General features: G+C 43.6%; 1 protein-coding gene across 3 annotated transcripts in view; it reads left to right on the forward strand.

Moving 5' to 3' along the window:
* Nucleotides 1-288: 288 nt before the first annotated feature.
* The window catches only part of LOC121576898 (mitochondrial inner membrane protease subunit 2), a 176,515-nt gene continuing 163,681 nt past the window's right edge, over nt 289-13,122 (forward strand). For all 3 annotated transcript variants that reach the window (XM_041890451.2, XM_041890452.2, XM_041890453.2), the window contains exon 1: nt 289-383. The gene's annotated coding sequence lies outside the window, so the exon portion shown is untranslated. The remainder of the gene's footprint in view (nt 384-13,122) is intronic.

Raw genomic sequence — 13,122 nt, forward strand, 5'->3', positions numbered from 1 at the left:
TATCATCATTTTCACAATTTCCCAATATTATTCCAACCTCATTATGTGGAAATGTACATAAAACACAGGAAAATCACGTTTTTGACAGCACTTGGCCTTTAATATAGAGGAGAAAAGTTGTATTTTTATGATCAGATCAAGCACCCATATATGAAGTAAAGTCAATATAGCAGCCTACTGACTCGGTATCTGAAATAAATAAAAATACAAATATGAGATTCTGGGGCAACCCCTATTATACAGTCAATAGGGGGGCCAACAGAGGAGACAGAAAGAAAATGGCACGCACAAAACCAAATTGGCTCTCGCTAGGACCTGGAGGAGCGCCGGTGGGTGTTCCAGACGTGACAGAGTGGAGCACGAGCACGGAAGTCACATTTCTGGTAGGTGAAATGAATGTAGGCTGCTGTTGAGTGAGAACGAAGGATTTTAAGAGGAATAGAAAGTCTCAAAGAGAAGGATGTGTGTTATATTTTTTCCTGTTTTAGTAGTAGAAGATTGGCGTTGTTTGCTTTCATGCACATTGGCAACTAGTGCACGCGAGAACCTTGGCTAGCTAGTTAGCTAGCTAGCTAACGTGACATAATCCGTGCAGGGATGAGGTCACGAGGTGATGGGGTTCGTTTATTTCAAACATGTGGCACAAATATATGAAATAACTATATTTCTTTGTAATAAAAGTCTGTCGCACACATGTTGCGCACAGTGCTGCAGACCAAGACAGGGGACTCTCTGGCACATTGTTTACCATTGGAGAGTCTACCCACCGACACAAATGTAAACAATGGTGCATTCATGATATTTTCACAATCAAATGCAAATAGCACGTGATGGCTATGTTGTGGTGGTCACAGCTCAATGAATGCCATTCCAAGTTTCCCATGACAACAACATTGGATAGTGTACTTGTTTTTTTCGTGTTAAGGTAAACGTGATCCATTTCATTATTTTAAAAAAACAAGGCACTCTTCACACTAAAATGCCCTATTGCAGTAGTGTAGCATAAAAAACGCACCAGTGGTGAGTGAACATCTAGCCGATTAAACTCAACTCCACGATTTACGATGGATTAGTGCGGTGACTAGTGTGGGCGGACTGGAACTCCGAATCAAATGGTATTGCCGGGGTAGCGAAATGGTTGTGTTCCGAGCTCCAGCAGTGCAGTAATATGTAACAATACACAACAAACACACGAATCTAAAAAGTTAAAAATATATAGAAATATTAGGACGAGCAATGTTCGGAGTGTGTGTGTATGTACGGGATGTATACACAAAATATGAACAGTATATGGATAGAATATGTAGTATATCTGAAGAGTAGTATACAGTGCCTTTGGAAAGTATTCAGACCACTTGATTTTTCCACATTTTGTTACGTTACAGCCTTATTCTAAAATGGATAAAATATATATATATATATCCTCAGCAATCTACACACAATACCCCATAATGACAAAGCAAAAACATTTTTTTTGCAAATGTATTACAAATAAAAAACGATACCTTATTTACATTAGTATTCAGACCCTTTGCTATGAGACTCGAAATTGAGCTCATGTGCATCCTGTTTCCATTGATCATCCTTGAGATGTTTCTACAACTTCATTGGAGTCCACCTGTGGTAAATTCAATTGATTGGACATTATTTGGAAATGCACACACCTGTCTATATAAGGTCCCACAGTTTACAGTGCATGTCAGAGCAAATACCAAGCCATGAGGTCGAAGGAATTGTCCGTAGAGCTCCGAGAAAGGATTGTGTCAAGTCACAGATCTGGGGAAGGGTACCAAAACATTTCTGCAGAATTGAAGGTCCCCAAGAACACAGTGGCCTCCATCATTCTTAAATGGAAGTAGTTTGAAAGACTCTTCCTAGAGCTGGCAGCCCAGCCAAACTGAGCAATCGGGGGAGAAAGGCCTTGGACAGGGAGGTGACCAAGAACCTGATGGTCACTCTGACAGAGCTCCAGAGTTCCTCTGTGGAGATGGGAGAACCTTCCAGAAGGACAACCATCTCTGCAGCACTCCACCAATCAGGCCTTTATGGTAGAGTGGCCAGACGGAAGCCACTCATCAGTAAAAGGCACATGACAGCCCACTTGGAGTTTGCCAAAAGGCACCTAAAGGACCCGCAGACCATGAGAAACAAGATTCCCTGGTCTGTTGAAACCAAGATTGAACTCTTTGGCCTGAATGCCAAGCGTCACGTCTGGAGGAAACCTGGCACCATCCCTACCGTGAAGCATGGTGGTGGCAGCATCATGCGCTGGGGATGTTTTTCAGCGGCAGGCACTGGGAGACTAGTCAGGATCGAGGCCAAGATGAACAGAGCAAAGTACAGAGAGATCCTTGATGAAAACCTGCTCCAGAGCGGTCAGGACCTCAGCCTGTGGCGAAGGTTCACCCTCCAACAGGACAACAACCCTAAGCACACAGCCAACACAATGCAGGAGTGGCTTCGGGACAAGTCTCTTAATGTCCTTGAGTGGGCCAGCCAGAGCCCGGATTTGAACCCTGCGTCTCTGGTGAGACTTGAAAATAGCTGTGCAGCGACGCTCCCCATCCAACCTGACAGAGCTTGAGAGGATCTGCAGAGAAGAATGGGGAAAAGCTCCCCAAATACAGGTGTGCCCAGCTTGTAGTGTCATACCCAAGAAGACTCAAGGCTGTAATTGCTGCCAAAGGTGCTTCAACAAAGTACTGAGTAAAGGGTCTGAATACTTATGTAAATGTGATATTTCCATTTATTTTATAAATTAGCAAACAATTATTAAAACCTGTTTTTGCTTTGTCATTATGGGTATTGTGTGTAGGTTGATGAGGAGGAAAAATCTATTTAATAAATGTTACAATAAGGCTGTAACCTAACAAAATGTGGAAAAAGTCAAGGAGTCTGAATACTTTCCGAAGGCACTGTATGTACAGCAATAGTTAAATAGGATAGGCCTTGACTAGAAAACAGTATATACAGTTGAAGTCGGAAGTTTACATACACCTTAGCCAAATACATTTAAACTGTTTTTCACAATTCCTGACATTTAATCCTAGTAATAATTCCCTGTTTTAGGTCAGTTAGGATCACCACTTTATTTTAAGAATGTGAAATGTCAGAATAATAGTAGAGAGAATGATTTATTTCAGCTTTTATTTCTTTCATCACATTCCCAGTGGGTCAGAAGTTTACATACACTCAATTAGTATTTGGTAACATTGCCTTTAAATTGTTTAACTTGTGTCAAACTTTCAGGTAGCCTTCCACAAGCTTCCCACAATAAGTTGGGTGAATTTTGGGCCATTCCTCCTGACAGAGCTGGTGTAACTGAGTGAGGTTTGTAGGCCTCCTTGCTCGCACACGCTTTTTCAGTTCTGCCCACACATTTTCTATAGGATTGAGGTCAGGGCTTTGTGATGGCCACTCCAATACCTTGACTTTGTTGTCCTTAAGCCATTTTGTCACAACTATGGGAGTATGCTTGGGGTCATTGTCCATTTGGAAGACCCATTTGCGACCAAGCTTTAACTTCCTTTTTCCTTTGCAAGCAACCCCCTTTTTCCTCCAAACATAACGATGGTCATTATGGCCAACCAGTTCTATTTTTGTTTCATCAAACTAGAGGACATTTCTCCAAAAAGTACGATCTTTGTCCCCATGTGCAGTTGCAAACTGTAGTCTGGCTTTTTTATGGCGGTTTTGGAGCAGTGGATTCTTCCTTGCTGAGCGGCCTTTCAGGTTATGTCTATATAGGACTTGTTTTACTGTGGATATAGATACTTTTGTTCCTGTTTCCTCCAGCATATTCACAAGGTCCTTTGCTGTTGTTCTGGGATTGATTTGCACTTTTCGCACCAAAGTACATTCATCTCTAGGAGACAGAACACGTCTCCTTCTTGAGCTGTATGACGGCTGCGTGGTCCCATGGTGTTTATACTTGCGTACTATTGTTTGTACAGATGAATGTGGTACCTTCAGGCATTTGGAAATTGCTCCAAAGGATGAACCAGGCTTGTGGAGGTCTACAATATTTTATCTGAGGTCTTGGCTGATTTCTTTTGATTTTCCCATGATGTCAAGCATAGAGGCACTGAGTTTGAAGGTAGGCCTTGAAATACATCCACAGGTATACCTCCAGTTGACTCAAATGATGTCAATTAGCCTATCAGAAGCTTCTAACGCATGACATCATTTTCTGGAATTTGCCTAGCTGTTTAAAGGCACTGTCAACTTAGTGGATGTAAACTTCTGACCCACTGGAATTGTGATACAGTGAAATCATCTGTCTGTAAACAATTGTTGGGAAAAAATTACTTGTGTCATGCACAAAGTAGATGTCCTAACCGACTTGCCAAAACTATAGTTTGTTAAAAAGAAATTTGTGGAGAGGTTGAAAAACGAGTTTTAATGACTCCAACCTAAGTGCATGTAAACTTCCAACTTCAACTGTACATATGAAGTGGGTAAAACAGTATGTGAACATTATTAAAGTGACCTGTGTTCCGTGACTATGTACATAGGGCAGCAGCCTCTATGGTGCATGTTAAGAGTAGCTGGGTGGTAGCTGGCTAGTGACAGTGACTAATTAACAGTCTGATGGCCTTGAGATTAAAAAACAGCTTCTATCTCTTGGTCCTTGCTTTGATGCACCTGTACTGACCTCGCCTTCTGGATTGTAGCGGGATGAACCGGCCGTGAATCGGGTGGCTGAGGTCATTGATGATCATCTTGGCCTTCCGACATCACAATTACAAACAACATTGTTCTGTGTAATTGGGGGCCATTCTTTGTGTGCTGAAATCAGTAGTTTTTGATTAAAAACTTCATTTTATGTGACATCGGAGATCCAGTCTGCCCACACTAGTCGCCGCTCAACTCCATCGTAAATCGTGGAGTTGAGTTTAGTCGGCTAGTAAACATCATGCAATGATCAAGTGGGCTAATTCACAAGAAATTATTTATGTACCTGGCCGCAGCAGCAAACGATCAGATTGTTTCCTCTGGCATTACTTCCCTGCTGCATTTATCTTTTATTTTATTTTACCTTTATTTAACTAGGCAAGTCAGTTAAGAACAAATTCTTATTTACAATGACGGCCTACACCGGCCAAACCCGGACGACGCTGGGCCAATTGTGCGCCACCCTATGGGACTCCTAATCACGGCCGGTTGTGATACAGCCTGGAATCGAACCAGGGGGTCTGTAGTGACGCCTCAAGCACTGAGATGCAGTGCCTTAGACCGCTGCGCCACTCGGGAGCTGCATGAATAATGACTGAGGGTACATTTGTGGCCGACCGCCTCGATTCAGTCTTATGTAGCAAAATTTTGTTTTGTTTTTTACATTGGATAAAGGTAGAGACTCAAAACTAGAACATGGTATATCATAAACTGTAGTTAAGGAACAATAGGAAAGTAATTCAGCTTTGATAGTTGAGGAACTTGTAACCACACTTTTGAGAAAATGGCCCTTGAATGTTTTGGTACACCTACTGGAGAGCTCTTCTTTGTCTACAACCATTCAGCATTGTTCACACCCTCTTACGCCTTAGCCCCACCCATCTTTTTAAGGATTCACATGTGAGGCCATTTGTTAAACACACGCTATATCAAATAAAATCTATGTTTATTTGTCACATGCACAGGATACAGAAGGTCTAAACGTTACAGTGAAGTGGTTACTTGCATAGTAGCAATATCAAAAACAGAAAGTGTCCAGATATAAATATTTTATCATTATTAGATGACGCTTACCCGACACACTTGTCTAAATTGATGGGTCATGTGAAGGAAATTCTATAACCACCCCCCAGCCACACATCGAGCTAAATGGATGGGTTGCTATTGTCTAGACATGTACACATGTTCATGAAATACAATAGATGGCCATAATCACCCCCAGACACACTTGGCTAATTTGATGGGTTATGTAATAATCCGTCCGAAGTGGTCTTTTGTTTAGACATGTAGCTAGCTAGGAGCTAGGTGCTAGCTAGCTAAACACTGAACCTGGCATAATCCTGCCGCTTTCAAGGAGCTATGACTATGTGATCACGCTCTCCGTAGCCGATGTGAGTAAGACTTTTAAGCAGGTCAACATTCACAAGGCCGCAGGGCCAGACGGATTACCAAGACGTGTACTCCGAGCATGTGCTGACCAACTGGCAAGTGTCTTCACTGACATTTTCAACATGTCCCTGACTTAGTCTGTAATACCAAAATGTTTCAAGCAGACCACCATAGTCCCTGTGCCCAAGGACACTAAGATAACCTGCCTAAATGACTACCGACCCGTAGCACTCGCGTCTGTAGCCATGAAGTGCTTTGAAAGGCTGGTCATGGCTCACATCAACACCATTATCCCAGAAACCCTAGACCCACTCCAATTTGCATACCGCCCCAACAGATCCACAGATGATGCAATCTCTATTGCACGCCACACTGCCCTTTCCCACCTGGACAAGAGGAACACCTACGTGAGAATGCTATTCATTGACTACAGCTCAGCGTTCAACACCATAGTGCCCTCAAAGCTCATCACTAAGCTAAGGATCCTGGGACTAAACACCTCCCTCTGCAACTGGATCCTGGACTTCCTGATGGGCCGCCCCCAGGTGGTAAGGGTAGGTAACAACACGTCTGCCACGCTGATCCTCAACACGGGGGACCCTCAGGGGTGCGTGCTCAGTCCCCTCCTGTACTCCCTGTTCACCCATGACTGCATGGCCAGGCACGACTCCAACAACATCATTAAGTTTGCCGACGACACAACAGTGGTAGGCCTGATCACTGATAACAATGAGACAGCCTATAGGGAGGAGGTCAGAGACCTGGCCGTGTGGTGCCAGGATAACAACCTCTCCCTCAACGTGATCAAGACAAAGGAGATGATTGTGGACTACAGGAGAAAAAAAAGAGGACTGAGCACGCCCCCATTCTCATCGACGGGGCTGGAGTGGAACTGGTTGAGAGCTTCAAGTTCCTTGGTGTCCACATCACCAACGAACTATCATTGTCCAAACACACCAAGACAGTCATGAAGAGGGCATGACAAAACGTATTCCCCCTCAGGAGACTGAAAAGATTTGGCATGGGTCCTCAGATCCTCAAAAAGTTCTACAGCTACACCATCGAGAGCATCCTGACTAGTTGCATCACCGCCTGGTATGGCAACTGCTCGGCCTCCGACCGCAAGGCACTACAGAGGGTAGTACATCACTGGGGTCAAGCTTCCTGCCATCCAGGACCTCTATTCCAAGCCGGTGTCAGAGGAAGGCCCTAAAAATTGTCAAAGACTCAAGCCACCCTAGTCATAGACTGTTCTCTCTGCTACCGCACGGTAAGCAGTACCGGAGCACCAAGTCTAGGTCCAAAAGGCTTCTCAACAGCTTCTACCCCCAAGCCATAAGACTCCTGAGCAGCTAATCATGGCTAGCCAGACTATTTGCATTTACGCTGCTGCTACTGTGTTTACTATTTATGGATAGTCACTTTAACTCTACCCACATGTACATATGACCTCAATTACCTCGACTAGCCGGTGCCCCCACACATTGACTCTGTACCGGTACCCCCCTGTATACAGCCTCCCTACTGCTATTTTATTTTACTGCTGCTCTTTAGCTATTTGCTTTTTATTTTTCTTAATTAACACTTATTTTTTCATTTTTCTTTTTAAAAAACTGCATTGTTGGTTAAGGGCCTGTAAGTGAGCATTTCACTGTATTGTCTCCACCTGTTGTATTTGGCACATGTGGCAAATAAAATGTGATTTGATTTGATTTGATCCCAACTCATACTACTACCAATCCTAACATTATCATAGCTGTATTACGAAGCTGCAGGTAGCTAAAGCTAACAAACTAGATTCAATGTTAGCTAGCTAACATTAGGCTATAACTAGTAATGCAAATGGGTTTCTGATTCGAATAATATTACTACCCAGATCATACACATAATGTTAGCTAGCGAGCCAGCAAGCTAACGTTTGCTAGCTAACTAAGAGTAAGCTTTAACTTGCAATAAAAACAGCTTTCTGACAACATTTGAAACGTATATCTGAAAATGTAGCTCGACTCTTACCCGCATACATGGACGAGCGCTTCACGGCAAAATTTTGTTTGTTAGTAGCTACATCTTGTTTGGCTAGCGTTGTGTCGAGTCACTCCGGTTCACACTGACCGTGGCGTGTGCAAAAAGTAGCTCATCACTTTTTCCAACTGATCTGTCAATAGCGCCTGCTAAATTCAGGGCATTAATGTTGTTGAGAAAAGTAGCGAAACATTTGTAGTTCTTGATGGCTAACGTTATATCTTTCAAAAATGGCGTGGTAGAAAGGACTGTCAACACATACTGAACAGCTCACGTTCTAGACAGAAGCATGCTACATGGCAGACCAATCCAAACTCATCTCCCGGCATGTCCAGCCCATCCATTATCTCAGCCAATCATGGCTAGTGGGAAGGTTCCTGTCTTTTTCTGTGGCTATGCCAACTAGGCTTGTAATTTAACCATTTTCTTCGTTTTTTATGGATTGAATACAAGTTTGTTATTAAGGAACATGAAAGTTCACATGTTCCAGAAGGCAATTCTGCCAAAAAATGCATTTTGATAAAAAATACATGTTTACGTTCAAATGCCGCTCCTGTGAAGTAGTGACGTGCGACATACGCCGAGTTTCCTGAAACAAGTTACATTTGATTTATTCTTCACTTCTGAGTTGCAGTTACAGTATTATGTCTCTAAATACGTAGGCTATACCCTTCAAAGTGATTTAGCCTCCATTGTCACTGACTTCAAACTCTCCATTGAATAGCCAAGGTCATCAGAAGCAGGGATTTGTTATAATGCTCATTCTAGGTGCAGGCAGACAGTGAGTCTGATGTTCTTCTTGAAAGATAAATCCCATTTGTGGGCCTGGGCAGTACCCATGAGTTTACAGTCAAAAACTGACACCACTCCAATAATCACCTTAGTTTTGGCTGAGCGACCATGGTCATGCCCTGCATCACACTAGGCTGCTCAGCGTCTGGAGGAGATGAATAAACAGTGATTAGGGTAAAGGGATTAGTCAGTATACAACTTATTTTATACAACCTTTGAAGACTTCTGAAGACTATCCCACCACCCAGCCTAACTACTCAAAATAGATTGTAATACAGTATATGAATCACAAAGAAAAAATATGAATTAATAATATGGAGTCAGCATAGCAGACATTTCCCCCCTTCTTCGAGGAAGGATACATCTGCCATGCGCCATTTCACACAGCTCGCCGTGTGGACTGGCCACATGGACCCTGCCTGCTGAGCAGAGCTATAGCGGTAGTCACAGACGGAGGCAGTGAGGTGCTACTTCTCCATCTGCGGAGGACTCTTGTCTTTAATTAAGCACTCATCAGGAAAAATCTGCTGCTCGCTGGCTGGCACTCAGTGGTGTGCTGTCTCTCTCTCTCTCTCTCTGGGCTCTCTCATGGAAAAAAGGGTCTCTCATATTGATAATGGGATGCTCTAATTGGTGCTTTAGTCCTGTAGTTGGTGAAGAGATGGGGAGAAAAAAAGAGACAGAGAGCACACCGGACAAAGTTGACTTATTTGTTTGTTGCTTGTTATGAGCCTGTAACTTTCGGTGTAGTCCCTGCAGAATACGGTCTTCTTAGCCTATTAACCAAATAGTTACTGTTTTTATTTTTCATAAGTTGACTATTTTTGTAAGCCATGAACTTTTAAACTGTGGGACCCCAGAGGCATGCTAATACCCATGATTACAGTAGTCTAGTAGTGGGCACTGGTCTGCTTGCTACATCTATGTATCTTCATCTGTGTATTCATGAATGTTCCCTTGATGGAACTGCTTGAGCCTTAGCTAAAACAGACCAGAGATGAGCAGCGATTCTAGCCCTGCGTGTGGTAGAGGTCATCTGTTTATGCTGTGTTCCAACGTTCACGTTTCCCAATGCAACATACTGTAGGCATGGCATATTGAGAGAGCATCTGGTGCTTGGCTGGATTCTTCTGCTTGTAGGTAGGCTACTGACTTCATAACTCGCATCAGTGTTTGTTTGCTGCTATTCCTGTAGCCTAAATGTCATCCAAAGAAATTATTAATAATTATGAGGTTATTTGACCTTAGAGCATTCATTGCCTACATTTAATTGATTCTGAAGTTTGATACATCGCTCATTATTATGTATGGTCTTGACATTGTAAAGTCTTGGTTGGTACCCTGCCCTTTTCTCCAGTTCATTCTGTTGCTACAGCCAAGCTATGCCTCTCTAAAGCTCCAATCAAGCCCTTTCTCTGGGTCATGGGTTTTGTGGGGATTGGAATGCTTTCCGGTAAAGCTGAGGAGAAATGCTGCGATGGCAGAACTGCAAAGAGTTTGGGGAAAGCTAGTGACGTCTGGCTGTAATCAGTATCCCTTGGTGCCGTAGTGTATCATCCCTGGTGGATTTATTGGTCTGAGATGCCTTTACTGTGTGAACATTACTCATTGGCTGATATGATACACAGAGCCCTGGAAATCCAATCCAGCAAAATAGAACTCATCATTTGATGTAGGCTAGAGAAAATGGGGAAAAAACTAAAACAACTGATCTACTTTATCATGCATCTGAATATGGGGCCTTTGTGAAATGGATTTGTTGTGTGTGCCCAATGATCTTTATGGTAACTTTTATATTGGCCTATAACCTAAATACAGTGCCTTCGATAGGTTTTCAGACCCTTTGCTATGAGACTCGTGCATCCTGTTTCTTTTGATAATTCTTGAGATGTTTCTACAACTTGATTGGAGTCCACCTGTGGTAAATTCAATTGATTGGACATGATTTGGAAAGGCACATACTATATATATATATATATATATATATATATATATATATATATACACTGCTCAAAAAAATAAAGGGAACACTAAAATAACACATCCTAGATCTGAATGAATGAAATAATCTTATTAAATACTTTTTTCTTTACATAGTTGAATGTGCTGACAACAAAATCACACAAAAATTATCAATGGAAATCAAATGTATCAACCCATGGAGGTCTGGATTTGGAGTCACCCTCAAAATTAAAGTGGAAACCACACTACAGGCTGATCCAACTTTGATGTAATGTCCTTAAAACAAGTCAAAATGAGGCTCAGTAGTGTGTGTGGCCTCCACGTGCCTGTATGACCTCCCTACAACGCCTGGGCATGCTCCTGGACAGTCTGTGGTGCAACGTGGCGTTGGTGGATGGAGCGAGACATGATGTCCCAGATGTGCTCAATTGGATTCAGGTCTGGGGAACGGCGGGCCAGTCCATAGCATCAATGCCTTCCTCTTGCAGGAACTGCTGACACCTCCAGCCACATGAGGTCTAGCATTGTCTTGCATTAGGGAGGAACCCAGGGCCAACCGCACCAGCATATGGTCTCACAAGGGGTCTGAGGATCTCATCTCGGTACCTAATGGCAGTCAGGCTACCTCTGGCGAGCACATGGAGGGCTGTGCGGCCCCCCAAAGAAATGCCACCCCACACCATGACTGACCCACCGCCAAACCGGTCATGCTGGAGGATGTTGCAGGCAGCAGAACGTTCTCCACGGCATCTCCAGACTCTGTCACGTCTGTCACGTGCTCAGTGTGAACCTGCTTTCATCTGTGAAGAGCACAGGGCGCCAGTGGCGAATTTGCCAATCTTGGTGTTCTCTGGCAAATGCCAAACGTCCTGCACTGTGTTGGGCTGTACACAACCCCCACCTGTGGACGTCGGGCCCTCATACCACCCTCATGGAGTCTGTTTCTGACCGTTTGAGCAGACACATGCACATTTGTGGCCTGCTGGAGGTCATTTTGCAGGGCTCTGGCAGTGCTCCTCCTACTCCTCCTTGCACAAAGGCGGAGGTAGCAGTCCTGCTGCTGGGTTGTTGCCCTCCTACGGCCTCCTCCACGTCTCCTGATGTACTGACCTGTCTCCTGGTAGCGCCTCCATGCTCTGGACACTACGCTGACAGACACAGCAAACCTTCTTGCCACAGCTCGCATTGATGTGCCATCCTGGATGAGCTGCACTACCTGAGCCACTTATGTGGGTTGTAGACTCACGTCTCATGCTACCACTAGAGTGAAAGCACCGCCAGCATTCAAAAGTGACCAAAACATCAGCCAGGAAGCATAGGAACTGAGAAGTGGTCTGTGGTCACCACCTGCAAAACCAGTCCTTTATTGGGGGTGTCTTGCTAATTGCCTATAATTTCCACCTGTTGTCTATTCCATTTGCACAACAGCATGTGAAATTTGTCAATCAGTGTTGCTTCCTAAGTGGACAGTTTGATTTCACAGAAGTGTGATTGACTTGGAGTTACATTGTGTTGTTTAAGCCATGAGGTCGAGGAATTGTCCGTAGAGCTCCGAGACAGGATTGTGTCGAGGCACAGATCTGGGGAAGGGTACCAAAAAATGTCTGCAGCATTGAAGGTCCCCAAGAACACAGTGGCCTCCATCATTCTTAAATGGAAGAAGCTTGGAACAACCAAGACTTTTCCTAGAGCTGGCCGCCCAGCCAAGTACAGAGAGATCCTTGATGAAAACCTGCTCCAGAGTGCTCAGGACCTCAGACTGGGGCGAAGGTTCACCTTCCAACAGGACAACGACCATAAGCACACAGCCAAGATAACGCAGGAGTGGCTTCGGGACAAAAACACATTTACTGGAAGAAGTGTGCAGATGCAAAGTTTGGTAACAGAATTACAGTAAAATCTCCCTCAGGTGTTTATGCTACCACATTTTCCAAAAATATCTGCGCCGAATTATGATTCAAAGATGACTGCAGAAAGAATGGAGTGTCAGTTATGACATGACACCTTGAGTTTGAAAACAATTATTTTGGTTATTGAACTACAGTAGATGAAGTGGATTTACAGCCGGTAATGGAATTACGGTAACAGTTACATCCCTGATCTGTACTATACAGAAATGCATAATTATGGATATGACTATCATTATTTTCATGGTGAGTATTCTGACTAGGCACACAAACATTTACATTTACATTTACGTCATTTAGCAGAAGCTCTTATCCAGAGCGACTTACAAATAGGTGCATTCACCTTATAGCCAGTGGGATAACCACTTTACAATGT

The sequence above is a fragment of the Coregonus clupeaformis genome, chromosome 11 (genome assembly GCF_020615455.1).
Source record: "Coregonus clupeaformis isolate EN_2021a chromosome 11, ASM2061545v1, whole genome shotgun sequence".
Taxonomy (NCBI): Eukaryota; Metazoa; Chordata; class Actinopteri; order Salmoniformes; family Salmonidae; genus Coregonus; species Coregonus clupeaformis.